This window comes from Notamacropus eugenii, chromosome 1 (genome assembly GCF_028372415.1).
Source record: "Notamacropus eugenii isolate mMacEug1 chromosome 1, mMacEug1.pri_v2, whole genome shotgun sequence".
NCBI lineage: Eukaryota > Metazoa > Chordata > Mammalia > Diprotodontia > Macropodidae > Notamacropus > Notamacropus eugenii.
The window spans coordinates 266,441,401-266,459,842 of NC_092872.1; the positions used below are offsets into that span (position 1 = coordinate 266,441,401).

The 18,442-nt window shown below is 40.7% G+C and overlaps 1 pseudogene; it reads right to left on the reverse strand.

Annotated features, from left to right (window-relative positions):
• Positions 1–17,363: 17,363 nt before the first annotated feature.
• On the reverse strand, positions 17,364–18,099 carry LOC140517515 (OCIA domain-containing protein 1 pseudogene; annotated as a pseudogene).
• Between the last annotated feature and the right edge of the window lie 343 nt (positions 18,100–18,442).

Here is an 18,442-nt window from a genome sequence, read left to right on the forward strand (position 1 = left end):
ATATAAATTATTTTTAGTCATTCATGTATCACTAGATATTTTTAACCTTTGTTAAGCTAGATTTTTAATTTGCTAAAAAGATGTGAAATATTAATAATCATGAAAAACACACATTATTCTATGAAGCCACATTCTGGCAGAATGATGCACAGTTGGATCTAATTCTTTTGTGAAGTAACATGGGTTCAAGTGTGCTCAAAAGATTCAGTTGGTATCCATAGGTGGAATGACAAACACTTCACAAATGGCCATGGAAGCCTTTCACCTGAAATATCCAGTGATATTGTTCTTGTTTTCAACATCCATGCCCACTTGGCCTAAGCAAGCTGAACTATTTGCCCTCCAAACTTACTCACAGTCTAAAATTCTGTGATCCATAGAGAAGGATGGATTGCACTGGGCTGTGAGCTGGAGGATGTGCACCCAGAGAGCAGTTCATGGAATAAAGATCTGGGGGTTTTGGTGGATTGAACTCAATGTGAATCAGTAGTGTATATGGTATGGCAGCCTGGGAAGCTAATGCAATCTTAGGGAGCATTCAGAGAATCATAATTTCTAGTGCTAGAGAGGTGATAATTTCACTGAGTTCTGCCCTAGTCAGAAAATAGCTGTAGTATTGTGTGCAATTCTGGGAGCCATATTTAAGAAGGACGTCGATAAATTGGAGTGTCCACAGGAAATCCACTAGGCTGGTAATCTCAAAATAACACTCTTGAAGACTAGTAGAAGCAATTGGGGATGTTGATTCCTCCAGAAGAAAAGACTCAAGGGGACACATAGCTGAAAAGGAAGTTGGCCTTGGAAGGCAGAGCTAGGAGCAATGATTGTAAGTGGTAGAGGCCAAGCCTCTTTTCAGCATAGGACTAAATTCCTAACAATTAGATCTGTGACTGCCTCCAGCAGTAGCAGGCTCCTTCTCCTTTGGGTTCTAAAGACTGGACGACCATTTGCCTGGTGTATTGTAGACAGGATTCAGAAATTGGTGGGATTTGATGCTAGTTTCCTTTCATTTCTGAGATTCTGCAATTCCATTGGGTTTTCATAACTTTTTCCTTAATAATTAAAAGAACCAGTTGATATTTCTTATGCCTATCAATCTTTGCATCTGCAGTCAAAGGTTCTGTTTTCATCACCATTCTTTATTATTTCCCACCATGTGACTTTGGACAAGTTGTTTGTACCTTGTTGTCACTTAACAAGTGTTTATTGAAATAAATTGAGTTAAATTGGAAGGTGAAAGGATGATAGGATGGTAGGGTATCTGGGCCTTGAAGAAATGGGGTCTGTTAGACCAGATGTTATGTTACATTGGTACTGATAGATTTTCTATTCACCAGTAATACCAGCACACTGTTACCTTAGCACATAAATGAAGGGGTTGGACCAGATGATGTTTAAAGTTCCTTCCAGATCAAAATCTATGATTCTCCATTAACAAAGAACATAGTGATAGAACTGGAAGAGATTGTCAAGTTCAGCCTCATCCTCAAAGCCAAGAAGGCAGCATGGAGTAGGGGTAGAGTTCTACAGCAGGAGTCAAGAAGGACTGGATTGAAATCCAGTCTCAGTAACTTACTAGCTGTGTGGGCCTGGGCAGGTCACTTAATCTCTGCCTCAGTTTACTCATATGTAAAAGGAGAGGGTTGAATTTGATGATCTCTGAGGTTCTATCCAGCTTCAAACCTATGATCTTACAAAAGAGAAAACTGAGGACCTTAGAGAGTTTGACTTGTCCAAGGTCACTTTAGGAAAAAGGGGGCAGAGCCAAGATTTGGATCCAAGTCCTTGAGCCCTATCTCTTACAGTCTTTCCACTCACCACTCACCACTCAGTCATCCCTCCTCACCAGAAGAGTTTGCTCTTTCAACATGGAGACAATCTGGTATTCTCTTGCCATAACTGTCAAGTTAGGTCAGTGGTAAAGCACTTTGAAGCTTTTACAATGCTATAGAAATGTCAGTTATAAGGGTGGTAACATTATCACCTTTGGGGTCTGTCCTGGGAACCTCAAGCTACCTTCTATGATATTGTAACAATAGGAAAATGTGTTTGATTTCAAACTGGCATAGAAATGAACTTTGGGAGTATACCACGAGAGGCACCACGATGTACTGGAAAGACTGTTGGACTTGGAGACGATTTCAGATCTCACTTCTGACACTAGCTGTGTGATTGTGGGCAAATCACTTAATCCCTCTGAGCACTAGTTTCCTCATCTTTAAAATGGAGATAATAATGGCATTTGCCTCAAGGTCTGGTTGAAGGACTCAAGGGAATCCATGTATACAGCATGCTTTCTGCACCTTAAAGATGTAAGTAGCGGGGTTTCACACACCACTTGAAGAAATCAATAATAGACCTGATTAATAAGATTGTCTATGCCCTGGAGTCCTTGTTCAGAAGGAAGCTCCTCCTAAATTGGGTCAAGAAGGAAGCACCTTGCTTGGTTGGCCAATCATGCCCCTACTAGCTTTCAGTAATGGAAGACATGTCAGTGGCTGTTTGGTTCAGTAATAGTCCAGTTGAGTGGTAGAGGACTCCAGGCTTGGGGGTCCCTTGGGGAAGTAGACCTTGGTCCTATAGCAGAAGACAGCAATGGAGGGGAGTACGGTATTAATTGTTTGTGAAAAATATTACAAATATCTCATTCATCATCATAATAAATCTTGGAGGGGTGTGCTATTATTGTCCTCATTTTACAAATGAGAAGACTGAGGCAGAGATTAATGGACTTGCCTAGTGTCACAGAGCTAGTGAACATCTGAGCCAAATTTGAACTTTGGTTTTTCTGTTTCCAAGTCCAGCACTCTAACCACTTTGCTACCTAACTCCCTAGTGGTCTCCCCCCTCCTCCAATTCCTCTCTCCCATCTCCCAACATAGACCATGTCACTAGAAAAAAGGAACCAGTAGAAGAGGTGAGGATAGAAGCAAACAGGCACTGGAGAAAGAAGAGGCAATCCCCAGGAATGTAGAACCGAAGATAAACATGGATGCAAAAATTCTTCCTGAATAAGGAAGCACCCTGGAGGTGGAGAGAAGCATCAGTGATGGATTTGTGACCCTAGGAATCCAGAAGAGAAGTAAACATAAAGAGAACTGATGAGAAATCTACAGAGGGAGGAAAGGACTTCCAATAACCAAAATTATAAGTTACTCCTGCATCGCATGTGTTCTCTACATGTGTCACCCTTCGTACTTTAAATTCAATTTAGAAATCAATTAATAAACATTTATTAAGTTCCTACTATGTGCCAGGCACTGTGCTAAGTTCTGGGGATACAAAAAAAGGCAAAAGATCGTCCCTGCTACAAAGAGTTTACTATCTGACGGGATAGACAGCATGCAAACAAATATATACCAAGCAAGCTATATACAGGAGAAATAAGAAACAACAGAGGGAAGACAATGAAATTAATAGAGACTCATTCTTCTCAAGGACCTCATGAGTGCACCTTTTGTTTGGGGAAATTGTTTTTGTGACTATATTTGCTATACCTTCCTGGTAAATATCTTTTCTAAAAATTAATTGACTAATTATCAGTGGAAAGTACACTGGTGGGAGCTTGTGAGCAACAAATAGTAACAGAAACCTCAGATATTTGTGAGCTGTGTTATTCTGGGCAAGTCACTTAACCTCTGTCTGCCTCAGTTTCCTCAAATGTAAAATGGAGATAATAGTAGGCTAGTATTTGTAAAGTACTTAGTATAGTTCCTGGCATATACTAGGTGCTTCTTTAATGACCTCCTTAGAGTCCATTGAGGCTAACTCCTTCATTTTACAGAAAAAAAGGATGCTAGGTCTAGAGAAGGAAAGGACCCCAGGACCTGGCTAATCTCATTGCCTCATTTTATAGATGAGCCTCCTGGAATCGAGAGAGGTAAAATAACTCACCCAGGACTACACAGTAGATCTCCAGTGATCCTAAATCTAGCACTCTTTCCACTGTATCATGGCTTTGGTTCCCAAAGAACCCTAGAGGAATATTTCTTACAAATAAACCAAATTCTATTTCATGAGATCCCAGAGAAGATAACTGAGACTTGCTTATAGAGGAAATATGGAGAACAACATGGGATTAACACAGAAGTCAGTAGAATTACAATTCAAAAGTCCTTACGCACCTCTGACATTTATCCTTTGACATCTGGATCACAGAGTCACATTTGCCATGACTTCTTGGCTTTCTGTATGAACACCTGAAACCAACGGAAAGTTGAAAGTGAAGACATTTTTTTCGGTACTACCACTGCCAAGCCTGTGAAATGGATAGCACAAGCATTATCGCTACCATTCTGAGATTCCAGGAAGAGAAGGGCCTTGGGCAAGTTTGCCCAGGTACAAAGTGGAGTTGGATTCCAGGCCAGGCCCTCTGACCCCAAATCCAATGTCCTTTCCTCATGTGGACATCCCCTGTTTCCATCATGAGCAGAGATGCTTTTGCTTCCTAGGCATCCTCATCCTAGGGCTGAAATTGGAAAAAAACAAATAAATCTAAAAACTGCAATCTCCCTGTCTGCTATTTCCACTTAGTCCTGCTCTAACTGAACTGATATATCAGTGGACAAGTGAACTTTAGCCTATGGCCTAGTGGGGAGTTGTTCTCATTGTAGTTGAGTAAAGTAGGAATCAAGGTAAACCTAAGAGTAGGGTAGCTAGGGGATGCCATAGTGCATAGAGTGCTGGGCCTGGAGTCAGGAAGATTCATCCAGCCTCAGATACTTACTAGCTGTGTGGCCCTGCACAAGTCACTTGACTTTGCTTGCCTCAGTATCTTCATCTGTAAAATGAGCTGGAGAAGGAAATGGCAAACCAGGCCAATATCTCTGCCAAGAAAAACCCTGAATAAGGAGTTGGACACAACTCAACAACAACAACAAATAAGAATAAAAACAATAGTTTTGTTCTCCTTGACATCATAGGAGTATATAGGATCAGAACCTGAGAATTGGAAAGTACCTAGTATGCCACCCCTCACCCCTCTTAATAAAAATGAGGAAATGGAGGCCCAGAGATGTTGCATGTTCTACCTACCATTATATTGGCAGGAGGTGGCACAGGTAGAACTTGAACTTGGACTCCCATGATTCCAAATTCAGCATTTTCCCACTGTCCCATGATATCTGATCTGCATCACTCAGATTTTCCTACTTTGGCTGGATCCAATGAGGTAATATTTGTAAAGTGCTTAAAACAATGTCTGGCATATAGTAGGTGCTCCATAAATGTTCATCCCCTTCCCCGATTGTACCTATTTTTGCTTTTCAGCAATAGAAACTTGATGTACTAGAAATGCCAAGATTTTATTAGAAAAATAATAAACTTTGTAAGTAATAAAATCTATTATTTATTACTTATTGTCATTTATAATATGGCTTCAAAGTATGTGAAAGTTCTCAGAAAACTAGCTGTCTTAAAAAGAAAATGCAGGATCATATACCTAGTAAATGTCAGAGGATGGATTTGAATCTTGTCCTTTACAATACACTATTGTTTATACATGGCCACTAAGAGAGGTAGGAAATAGCATGATGAAAACCAAGAGAAGAGGGTCAAAGAAAGAGTAGGAGATTTTTAAAGGGTTCAGAGAAAAGAGAAGATGTGAGTGGTAAAATTGGATTTAACTCTGCTACATTTAATCTGTGTTCTTCCACCAGAAAAGTGAAGCAATTTTAATTGATAACTCTCAAATTTTCTTTTCATAGAACTAAAGATGTAGGGTTGTCAATTCTCCGATGTACATCTAGCAGATGGGGAACCTGAGGTCCTTTGAACTTCAGTGCCACGGACAAGGTCGTACAGGTAGGACCAGAGCTAGAATGTGGATCCATGTAATCTTAACTCTGGGCTCAAAGGAGTCCTCTGACAAACAGAATAGTGTCCAGAGGAGAGAAATCAGAATCATGAAAGGTCTTTTATTCATGCTGTTTGATCATATAGTTGAAGAAACTGGAGAAGATGCAAGAGTGATGTAATATTTGAAGGACTGTCATGTGAAAGGGATAAAGTCTTACATGAGTTCAAGAAATCAATTTCTCAATTATAAGATTGGGGAGGTGTGGCTTTGTAGCAGATCATCTGAAAAAAAATGCAGGAGTTTCAAGGCATTGTAAGGTGGGTTGGAGGTAAGAGGTTGGCCTGGAAGCCAAGCAGAGCAGAGCAAGCTTAGACTGCATTATGAGGTACAATCTCCAGGACTCAATTCTTCTGATAAAGAAGTCCAGTCCTCTTCCCCCTACCCTATGCTGCCTTTCAAAATACCAGACTAAGGAGTTTGCCTCTGATCCAGAGGCACCAAGGAGCCGTGGAATATTAACTGAGCAAGGCAGTGACATGGGCAGTCCTGTGCTTTAGGAAGATCAGCATGCTGTTTTCTCAGTAAATAAAGACCAAGATGTGGAAATGATATGGAAATTGGAAAAGTGGAAATGATGTGGAAATGGAACCCTTTGGAGTATCTTTGAAGTCATTATCATAGACAACTCAAAAAAATATATCTGAAGAGGACTCTTTGCTTCTTGATATCATAACAAGTGGTTATTCAGACTTTCTTTGAAGACCTCCAGTGACAGGGATCTCTCCCATGCCACTTTTGGGTAGCATTTGGCCTAAATTTACTTCTTTGTAACTTTCATGGGCTGCTCCTCAGTCTTCTCTCTGGGGCCAAGCAGAGCAAGCCTAACCCCTCTTCCATAGGACAGCCCTGAAATGACAGTGTTCACATCTTTCCTAAATCTTTTTTCCAGGATGAAAATCCCCAGTTCCTTTGTGGATCCTTGTGTTGTCTAGTCTTAAAGACCCTCTTACCATTTGGTCCAATTTCTGGAAACTTCTTAACTTGTCAATATCCTCTATAAAATCTGGTTCTCAGAACTGAATACAAGACTCAAAGTGTGTTCTGACCATGGCAGAGTACAATGGCACTATCACCTTCCTCATCCTGGATACTCCATCTCTCAATGAAGTCCAAGATGGCATTTGCTTTCTGGATTGCCTTGTATTGAGACACCAGTAACACTCAGATCTTTTTCAGATGATCCAATGTCTTGCCAGGCCTCCTGAATTTTGTACTTTGGTAAAGTTGAAGTTTTTGAACCAAAGCGTTACATTCCAGTTGGTCCTATTAAGTTTTTTTATCATAATAGATTTGTCCCAACATTTTGGCTAGCTGAGGCCTTTTGGATTCCCAGTTCTATCATCCCTGTGTGTGAGCTATCTCTTGCAACATTTTGTCATCTGCAAGTGTAACCTTGAATTTCTCCCTTAAACATACAAAGGAAATTAGTGATGGTAGGAGCTGGAAATCCTTAGGGCAATGATGAATTCTGAAGATCACTCCCATAAGACTGGAAAGACTCTATCAAAGGGGTTAGAATTCAAGGAGGGACTTGAAAGAAGATGATTTCTGAACTTTAGATGTGGCTGGGGAAAGAAATTATCCATCCCATGCAATTCAGTTCAAATATTTCTTAGGAGCCCTTCATGTGCCAGGCATTGTGCAGATGAAAAGAAATAGCCCCTACTCTCCAAAAGTTTTCCTTCTACGGGGAAATACGAACAATTAAACAGAGAAGTAAATAAGTCCAAGATGTTATGAGGAAGAGGAAGAAAGCACTAGTAGTTCAGGGGATCAGAAAAAGCTTTATTAGACAGTGACACAGAACCCATTACATGGAATGTGGCATACAGAGAGAGATCAGACACGTCTGTCACATGTATTGGAAGTGCTTGACCCTCTCTTTGGCTGAAGGATGTTGCTCTCCATTGGAAAGCGATGTTGTTCATGGATGGATGAGCCTGCCCCATGGCAGGGTCAAACATAATTTTCTCTGACTTGTTCCAACATTCATGATTAATGTTGATTTATTACTAGATCTCTGTGTTATGTAAATACGCGGTTGCTCTTTTTGTATGGGTCTTGGTATGGCGCTGGCTTAATTGAGTTTGGGAATGAGGAGAGGAGGGGGAAGATACCAGGGCTAACTCTGTTAGTTATTTCCTCTCTAGCAACCCCCGATTTGATGGATGGAATTGCAGAAATAATCCGAGTGGCCCAACTATTAATGGGATTCTGAATGGAAACAAGGGGTTTCATTATTGTGCCCGCCTAATGACAGGAACAGAGGAGCTGCCAACTGCAGGAAAAAGTTAAGTAGCAACATAAGTTAATGTGAATAAAAAATATTGAAAACTTAGACTGAGTCACACAATTTACTGAGCCCCTAGGGAACCCAGCCCCAACTCTGTACTCTGGATTCTAAATCAAACCATAGTTAAAAATAAACACTTAGAAAATCACCTTGGGCTCAGAAATGTACTAATGTTTTCTTCCTCTCTCCCTTCCTTCCTTCCTTCCTTCCTTCCTTCCTTCCTTCCTTCCTTCCTTCCTTCCCTCCCTCCCTCCTTCTTTCCTTCCTTCCTTCCTTCCCTCCTTCCTTCCTTCCTCCCTTCCTTCCTTCCTTCTTTCCTTCCTTCTTCCTTATTTCTGTCTCTCTCTCTTTCTTCCTAACTGTAACCCTAAATTCATCCTTCCTTTCTTTTTCTTTCTTTCTTTCTTTCCTTCCTTCCTTCCTTCTTTCTTTCTTTCTCTCTCTCTCTTCCTTCCTTCCTCCCTCCCTCCCTTCTTCCCTCCCTCCCTCTCTCCCTTCCTTCCTTCCTCTCTTTCTTCCTTTCTCTCTCTCTTTTTTTCTTCTTTTCTTTCTTTCTTCCTCCCTAAAAGATAAAACTTATTTAATAATTCATTTTACTGCTGTTTTGCTGTTAAACTTATTGCTTGCTTTCATCTTTACATCACTGTGATTTCTGAAAAAACCTCCCTTTCCCCCTACTCCAAACTGAACTCTATCTTGTAAAAATGAGAAAAGATAAACCTAAACTCCCAATACAGTGAAGAGGTCTGCCATTCTGCTTTAGTACTGATCCTTCCCCCCACTTTTGCTGAAATGAGGAAGATGTTTCATTATCTTGAACCATTGTCATGAATTACCATGATACTACTGATTTTGGACACTCCAAGTACAATCAACCTCAACACTTCATTGAGCTTGAGTCTCTGCTTCATAGTGTAGCAGCTCGCATTTGGAATCTAAAATCCAAGGGGGACATAATTTGATGACTCTGGATGTTAACCCCTGCTCTGAAGGATGGACTATGCACAAAGGCTTCCTGGGGATGGGGAAAGGGAACTGCTCCTTGGGATCCCAGAGGTTCCTAATCAATACCTGCATTTCTCCAAATAGAGAAATTTCCCGCCCTTCCTCCCCCCACCCCCTTTCCTGCAGAGCTTCTAATACAAAAGGGTGTGGGAGGTGAGTGGGTGCATGAGTGGGCGCACCCAAACCTCTCCAATTGTGATCCGATTGCTACTCCCCGAAAGGTCTTCACAGAGTTGGCTGGATAGAAAGCCCAGCCCACACGTTGTCATTATTCATTCTTTCAGCTTAAAGAGGCTTGTTTTCCCTGCAGAGATGCCCTTCCTGTCTGGCATTTGTAACTGTGGACTGTTGTTTGGTCAAAAAAACTGCATCATCCAAAAAGCCTGAGATTGGGAGCTGATTCATGAGCACCTTTTGTTAGGTAGGGCATGAAAAGGACTGTGAGAGTGGGGGGTGGGGAAGGAGGGAGGGAGGGGCGCAGTGCTTCCAGAATTTCCCTTGCTCCCCCCACCCAGGTGAAGAAGGGCAAAGCTGGTGAAATTCAGCCTTCATACATGCATTTGTGGGATGCCACCAGGCATTGTGCTGGGTATTGGAGTTACAAAAACCAAAATGACAAATGAAATGACAAAAGACAAATGTAAACTTCAAAAAGCCACTGGTGGGGGTTCGGGGGGAGGGAAACAAGACAGAATCCTAGAGCACTGGCAGGGACCTCCGAGGTGATCTAGCCCAACTGCTTCATTTTACAGATGTGGAAACTGAGGCCCAGAGAAGTGACCAAGGACTTGCCCTAGGCCACCCGACTAATTAAAATACTCCAACTCAGGTGCTCTGACTCTGAATATATTACTCATTATACTGTACCAATGCTACATGGCAACATATAATAATTACATATGTGATAATTTGAGGAGGAGGAAGCAAACACTAGCCACTAAGAAGATGAGGGGACAGCTAGAGTCACCAAGCTTGGAGGCAGGAAGACTCATCTTCCGGCCTTCAAAGTAACCTCAGATATTTACTAGCTATGTGACCCTGGGCAAGTCACTTACCCTTTAGCCTCAATTTCCTCATCTGAAAAATGAGCTGGAGTAGGAAATGGCAAATCACTCCAGTATCTCTGCCAAGAAAGCTTCAAATGAAGCCATGAAGTGTTGAACACAACTGAAAATGACAAAAGAGGATCAGGAAAGATTTTCTGTAGGAGACAGTTCATGGGGTCATGGGATCTGAAGCTAGAAGAGGTCTTGGAGGCCCTCTTATCATAAGAGTATAGATTTGTGCTGCAAAGGATCCTCTGACCTATTTAGTCCGGTGTACTCATTTCATAGCTGAGAAATTGAGATACAGAGACAGAGGATAAAGGATTTGTCTAAGGTCACCTGAGTGGCAGAACTGGGATTCCACATAGCCTCTGACTCTAGCAGTTTGATGCTTCACCTCCCATTTCCAATCACTTGTCAATTTTCCCTCTCCAGGGTCTCTCAGATTGTCTTCTGACCACTGACACAGTTATCTCCTCATTTTAAAGCCTAGAAAATGGAAGCCCAGGGAGGTCTGATGACTTGACCAAGGTCACACAGGGATAATCTGAGTTTTAGAGGAAGAGAGGAAACTCTAAGAGCTGACCATAGGGAGGGACAGAATTCTGGGCTCAGAAGCAAGCTTATGCCCAAAGTCCCCAAGATAGGAGCTGGCAGGCCACTTGGGCAGGAAGGTAGACTTTGTGAAGAGGAGAGATGAGTCTGCAAAGGAAGGAAGCAGCCATAATCTGCAGGGCTTTGAATGCCAAGTAAAGGGGCTTGCATTTTATCCTAGGGACAGTGGGGGGTCATGGAAACTTCTTGAGCTCAGTTGTGTGCTTGTAGAATGCCAGATAACTGTCTTTCTTCAGTTTAAAAACAAAAGGACTTTCTGGACAGTCTCCCTAAGAAGATAGATGTACCAAGAGTGGGTTTGCCTGTGTATATTCACAATCTTTCTCTTAATGCTTTCCTTGAGCAGGGGACTCTCTGATAGGAGGGCAAGATTTTTATTTTCAGAGACAATTCTGCTATTCCAGACTTGGAACGACACTTTGTTTTGGAAAAATGCAATGAAAGCTTATATGATCAAGAAAAGGCGGAATTGACTCAGCATGTTCTGCTTGAACTATTGGGATGGCCTCTAACTGTTCTCCCTGCCTCCAATCTCTTTTTTCTCTAAATTAATTGCCACATAGCTGCTAAAGTGATTTTCCTAAAAACACAGATTGGATAATATCATTCCTCCCAAAGCTCCTCTAATTAAAAATCTTCAGAATTCTCAGGCTCCCTATGCCTTCTGAAGAGAAAAAGCTAACTCCTCAGCCTAGCATGTAAAGTCCTCCACAATCTGACTTCCATCTGCCTATTCACCCTCATTCCATATCTCACTCCATTTGTGCTCTCTCCATTCCAGTTAATCTGACCTGACAGACGTTTGCTGTATCAGGTTTTTCATCTCTGACCACCATACTTTTGCACAGGCATGTTGCCCATGTGCAGAGATCCATCCCATTTCAGCAATACCTCTCAGGTTTACATAAAGCATGGCCCAGGGGCCACCTCCCACAAGAGGTCTTTCCTGATTCTTCCCCCACCCCCAAATTACTAGGACTCATGTCCTCTTGAAACTGATTAGTATAACTTCTTACATTTTTTATATTTAATTACTTGTTTGAGATACAGCATGTTATAGTAGATAAGAGATGGCCTCAGAGCATGGAAGACCCAGGTTCAGGGGTAGGTTGGGTGACCTTAGGCAAGTCACTTAACCTCTTCAAGCTCTAGGTAACTCTCTAAGATGATCAGTTTCAGGGGAGATGCCAGCCTGCTCTGATGAAGGTGGTGTGACCATAGAATGCTGGCTTCTAGTCCTGTTCCATAGACTTGTATAAATGTGGACAGGGGGCTTCTCAGTCACAGCTTCCTCATTTGCAAAATGGGGATAATAAGAGCTCTATTCCACAAGATGTTTGTGAGGATCAAAGTGATGATCTATGTAGAATATGTTACAAGCCTTAGAGCCCTCTAGAAATGCTAGCTGCTGTTATATTATTGTTGTTAATTTTTCAGGGATTTCCCTGTATCCTGACATAGTGAGTCCAGTCCCTATTTTTCTTACTTACAAATTTCTTTATCCCTCTCCCATACTGAGTAACCTCCCCAAAAACCATCTTGGTTCATTCAGGGTGTACAGGTACCAGCTAGAACTGGCTACCAAGAACCAATTGTTAAATTTTCAGTGTAACAGTTTCACCTCAGAGATCAGGAAACACTACAAACCAGGGCTTAATTTATTATTTTGTTGATTCTCTAGACTTAAGAAAGTGATGGAAAAATTGTTAACTAATGAAGATTAAACTGAAAAGTGTGTCTTGGGCATATGTGTGTATATGTATGTATATATAAATAAACACACACACGTATGTGTGTGTGTGTTCAGAGAGCCAGTTGTTAACCATTTCCCAACACACATTTAGATAGTCTCTTCCCTTCCCTTCCCTTCCCTTCCCTTCCCTTCCCTTCCCTTCCCTTCCCTTCCCTTCCCTTCCCTTCCCTTCCCTTCCCTTCCCTTTTTCCTTCTCTTCCCTTCCCTTCCCTTTTTCCTTCTCTTCCCTTGCCTTCCCTTCCCTTCTCCTCTCTTTTTCTTTTTTGGTATCCCTATTGCTTACTTAGCACAGCACCTGCTGCATTGTAGATCTACTGAATTGACCTGAATTAAGGCTAAGGAAGTGAATGCACTTGAGTTCGATAATGTCATGGAATCTTAAGCAACTCCCTTAAAGTACTTCCTATTCCCTAGTCAGGGGATAAAAATGACTCCTGACCTAAGAAAATTTGAATAAATTCAGGGAACACCCAGAAGATGACTGTCACTCCTGGAAATTATAGGGCTGGTGATACCACTGGAGTGTGCATGGTATTTTCATTGGGCTGAATGTTTTTTTCCCAACTTTGTTTGCTGGACAGCAAGCAGGCAAAAATAGATGTCACACAAACACTGAAATATAGCTTTTTCTTTCCCTTGCCACTTTTCTTTCACCCTTTTCACTTTGGATCATTGTTATTGAAACTCCAGTTTAGGGCCCCCAGCCTAGGTGGGGGCGTGAACTCTGACTCCATGGAGGAGACTGTAGGTGCCAACAATGTGTATGTTTAAAGCAAGGTTGGCTTAGGTATAAATGGAATTGGCAGGCTCCCTCTTGGTGTGATTTTAAGAGAACCAGGAGGATCTCTGTCTCTGGAACTCCTCCTGCCCATCACCCAGCACCTGCCAGGCAAGGCTCTGACCTCTTAGAAGATGTTGGTGACCAGGGGAAATGCCTACCCCTGATTTACGTCTTTGTGTGAATGAAGAAGCTAGAGCCAGAAAGGACCTGAGATATCATCTAGTTTAAGCCCCTGGTTTTACAGGTGAGGAAACTGAGACCCAGAGAAGGGTCTCGAGGTCTCCCAACTAACTAGAAGCAACACCTAGATTCAAACCTGTCTTTCAGCACCTGACCTAGAGCTGTTTCTAACTCACATGCTGAAAAGATTCACTTGAGAGGCATTTAATCTATTTTTTTTTTTAAAGGAAAGTTATGGGAGGGGAAGAGAGGATGAGAGGCTTGGTTGTTTGAGGGAGAGAGCAGGGACTACTGAGGGCATATTAGAATGAATAGGGCAAAAGTGAAGAAGATCTTTCATGCATTGCACTATCTTACACATTTACAATCTGACCTTTCCTAAAGCAACTTAATATTGTCATGACACATTTCTGGAAGATATATTTTGGGCACTTGGATAATCTCATCCTTTGCTAAAACCCTCGTCTGCTGTCATATCTAGGTGTGGTGGTGCCTGGTTTCTCAAAGGTTATGGAAGCATTGACTAATCTCTGTCATTTAGTACCAAAATGGGACAGCTTTGAGTGCAGGCCTAGTGATGGACCATAGACCAGAATGGGTAACAACAAAGGGAGGACCATAGTTTTTTGTTTTTTAATTCAGTTCATGCAGTTCTTCCCAGGTTTCTCTGAATCCATCCCTTTCATCATTTCTTCTGACATAATAGTATTCTGTTATATTAATAGAACATAATCAGTTCATCTAGTCCCCAATTGGTGGGTATCCCCCTAGTTTCCAGTTTTTGATAAGTAGAAAGAGAACTGATATAAATATTTTTGTACATGTAGGGTTTTTTTTTTTCCTTTTCACTTGATCTTTTTGGAGTATGTGACTAATGGTGATATCATGGGTCAAAGGGCATGCAAAGTTTAGTAACTTTTGGACAGAGTTCCAAACTGGTTTCCAGGATGGTTAGACCAGTTCACAACTCCATTAGCAGTGCATAAATGTGCCCATTTTTCCACTGTCTCTCCAACATTTGTTACTTTCTTTTGTTATTATCCTTGCTAATCTAATGGATATGAATGGGGTGGAACCTCAGAGTTGTTTTAATTTGCATTTCTCTAATTATCAGTGATTTGGAATGTTTTCATATGGCTGTTGGTAGCTTACATTTCTTCCTCTGAAAATTCCTGTTCATATCTTTTGACTACTGCATTATGGTTCTTATAAATTTGAATCAGGTCCTTACATATTTTATAAATGAGATATCTGTCACAGAAACTTGATGTAAGAAAAGATTAATCTCTATAGAAGTAAATGCAGATATATGAGAACAAAAGCCCAGAATACAATTACTCAACCTCTTACTATATTGGTTAATTTTTATTTAATTTCCCCACATTGGTTTCTTTTTATGAGAAATTCTTTGTCCTGAAGCCTTGCTTCTCTTCCACATGGTCACTGACATATTCAATGAGTTTACCCTTGTACCTGTGTTCTGTATCCATAACCTACTGGTTTTTCTTTCCTAAACAATAGGATTAGCTCATTCTCATGATATTCCACATTGGTGTCCTTGGTTCTGTTCTGTTCTCACTCTGCATCCTCTCACTTAGAGGATTTCATCTTCTCTCATGACTTCAAATATCACTTTTACACAGAATACTCTCTATATATCTGTAACCATTCTCTTTCAACAATTTCAGTCCAGTATTTCCAGCTTTCTATTGGACATCTCCAACTGAATTTTCTGCCTGGTGTTCTTATCTTGTACTTTCATCCAATTATGAATTGAGTTATGGAAACTAGCAAGCTCCACTTCCTTTCCCCCTAATTTCTACATTAGTATATCTCTTTTATCCTCCCTTTTCTTGCCCCCTTCCAAACTCTCAAATCAGAATCAAATTACTACTCAAGGCCTCTGTTTTTCTTAACTCTCTTAATACCCTTTGAAAACATTAAACTTCTGAAGGAACATTGACTTCTCCCCCATTAGAAATCTATATTATATACTCTCCTCTGATTATTCAAACATGTTTACTTTTCCAGATTTCTTTTGACTCTTCTGGTTGTATTTCAAAGTTCCTGTTCAGCTCTGATCTATTTTTTTTTTTTAGCAGAAATGCCTGGAAACCCTTTATTTCATGAAAAATTTATTTTTCCCCCTATAGGTTTATAATTAACTTTTCAGGCTAAGTTATTGTACTTGTAAGCCTGTATCTGTTGCCTTTCGGAATATTATATTCCAAGATCTCCTTTCATTTAATGTAGAAGAAGTTGGTCTTGTGTGATCCTGACTGTGGTATTTTGGTATCAGAACTGTTTATGTGCAGATATTTGAAATGTTTTTTCTTTGATACAGGCATTCTGGATTTGGACTATGATATTCCTGAGACTTTTTCTTTGAGGTTCCTTTCAAAAGGAATTGAATTCTATCTATATTCACATTGTTCTTTATTTCTTTTATATCTGAGATCTATGCTTTCTTGAAGTATAGTGTCTAGGTTTTTTAAAAAAACATGTTTTTCAGGAAGTCAAACATTTACTAAAATTACTTTTCCTTGACCTAATTGCTACATCAGTTGTTTTTGATGTAACACTGACTACCCTGTTCCCCACTACCAGAAGGTCAAGTATGTTATATTTCACCCCTCCCCCACGGTTCTCTGGTATCCTAACAGGGTTTTGGGGTATCTAGTCTCTTAGTATTCTAGCCCGCACTGATTGTGTTCTTCCAATTTTAGGGGGTCTTTAGCACCCCAGTTGTGATTAACCAACTTAACAGTCATATTAGCTATTTCAAAAGAAGGTTTACTTCAAAGGTATAGCAAACATACATATAAATATTCTTTTCAATACCCAGGGGGAGCATAAACCCTCCCTATACCACCTTAGTCTTTGGGAAGGAGAGGGTAATTAGGTTAACAGCTTAATTCAGTTCCTATATAACTTAGTTCCACTAAGATTCAAGTCCAATCACACCCTACCCCCCAGCCCCTTCCATATATTCATGTCCTGACACCTGGTTTCTCAAGGACTAGGTTGGCAGCAAAATCTGACCTGGAATACTGGCTCCAAGGTCATCATGGCTCAAGATCTTGGGTCTGGATACTCAACTACTTTTTCCTAGAACTGAAAAAAGATAAATAAAATCGATTACAACCCCAACCTCATTTCTCATGGTCACAGGGCCTAATGGGAAAGAGGGAGCAAGTAGCACATTCCCTGATAACCAACTTAGTGTGTAGATCTCATGCTTTCAATGAATATGTCTTCTATCCCTTGGACCTGTCAGAAAGAGAGAAAGACTGGCCCATGCTGGTTACTTATTTATTTTTTCATATTATTTTCAACTTTAATTGACAAAATATACATGAAGACATGGCAAACCTTCCAGGAAAAAAAAAGCAAACTTTTCATATGGGGGTTTTAATACTTAACATTTTGGTTGCTTTGCCCGTATGTGCACAAACACACATATAGTACTTGATCGATCTGTCTATGCCCATTCCAGTCCATCAGAGTCTTTTGATGATACTTTTTAAGAATAGTTTAGCCAATTTTTGTAAACAATTTTATACTCTATTAAATCATGGTCTATACCTTCATTCATCCAGTTTCCCAAGCAGCGTAAGTACAGTGATACAATATTAACCCTAAAGTCCATAATTAAATTTAAACCTTCTGTTAAGCCATACTGCTAAAACTCATGTTTCTTCTTTTAAATATGCTTGTGGAGGCTGCTTCTGTACTTTCCTGCAGACGCTCATGACCACCTAGATGATGCTGGTTACCTGAAATTCTCTCCAGTAGAATCAACGCAAACTCTCTTCAGTACATGACAAAATTTTTCACTCATCCCAAGTATCTCCATATTGATTTACTTTTCCTTGTTTTTTTGGTATTCTTTCTTGCATAGATCTGAGTAGGGTGTCACCTTTTTGTGACAAGGTTACTTCATATGTTTCTCTGTTCTTATTCCTTAATTCTTCATATGTAACAGCTTTTCTCTTAGGACTTTCTTCTACAGTTTAATCAGGTCCTCGTGCTTTATAATCAGTAATACCAGTAGGAGTTGATTCATTCATGATTGGTTCATAGGGAGGAATAGAAGCTTCTTTTACACTGCTTTCAGATGTGGGAGATGTTCCAAAAAATGAACACCCAGTTATTTTTGACTCAAATCCTGATTTTTGTGAAAAATATCCAGATGATACAAGTTGATGTCCCTGTCCCAGATGCAGAACTTCTGCAAGAGGAGAATTTTCAAGCCATTTAAACTTCTCTTGGCAGGTTTTCACATAGGAAATTTCTCCGGCAAAGTATCTACCCCATTACACAAGCAAATACAAGTTTACAGACAGAACCATATTTAGGGGGACTGGAAAGAATTCCTTTAGCAATTAATCCCTGAGTAACCAACATACTTGCTGCAGAAAAGGGAACAGATCTTTACCAGAAGCTCTCGATTACATTCAGCGAAGACTCTTCTTTACTCTTCTGTTGGAATGTAATCCATTCCTATGTTAGGTAGTGGTAGTGATACTTCTGCATTCTGCTCTTCCCAAAATCGGTCCTTCCACTCATCTTTCCTCCCAGCAGTGGCAGCGGTGGCGACAGCGGCAGCAAGGGAGCATGTAAGCCCCCTCCCACCCTAAGCTACGGGAGGGAGGGACCCATGCTGGTTACTTTAAAGATCCTCTCCGTCCCAGGGATGAAACCAATGAAAACAGGCTGCTCCTTTGTTCACAAGATGTCTTCTACCAGAAGCAGTACCCTGTTATCTCCCAGAATGGTGTCTCCATTTCAGGTGATCTAGGCATGTGCAACACCTCATTTCACTGATATCAGACACCTTACATTTTCTTACTTTTTCAATCTTCTGATTTTGTTCTAATATTTCATACTTAGGTTTATTTTGGGCTTTCGG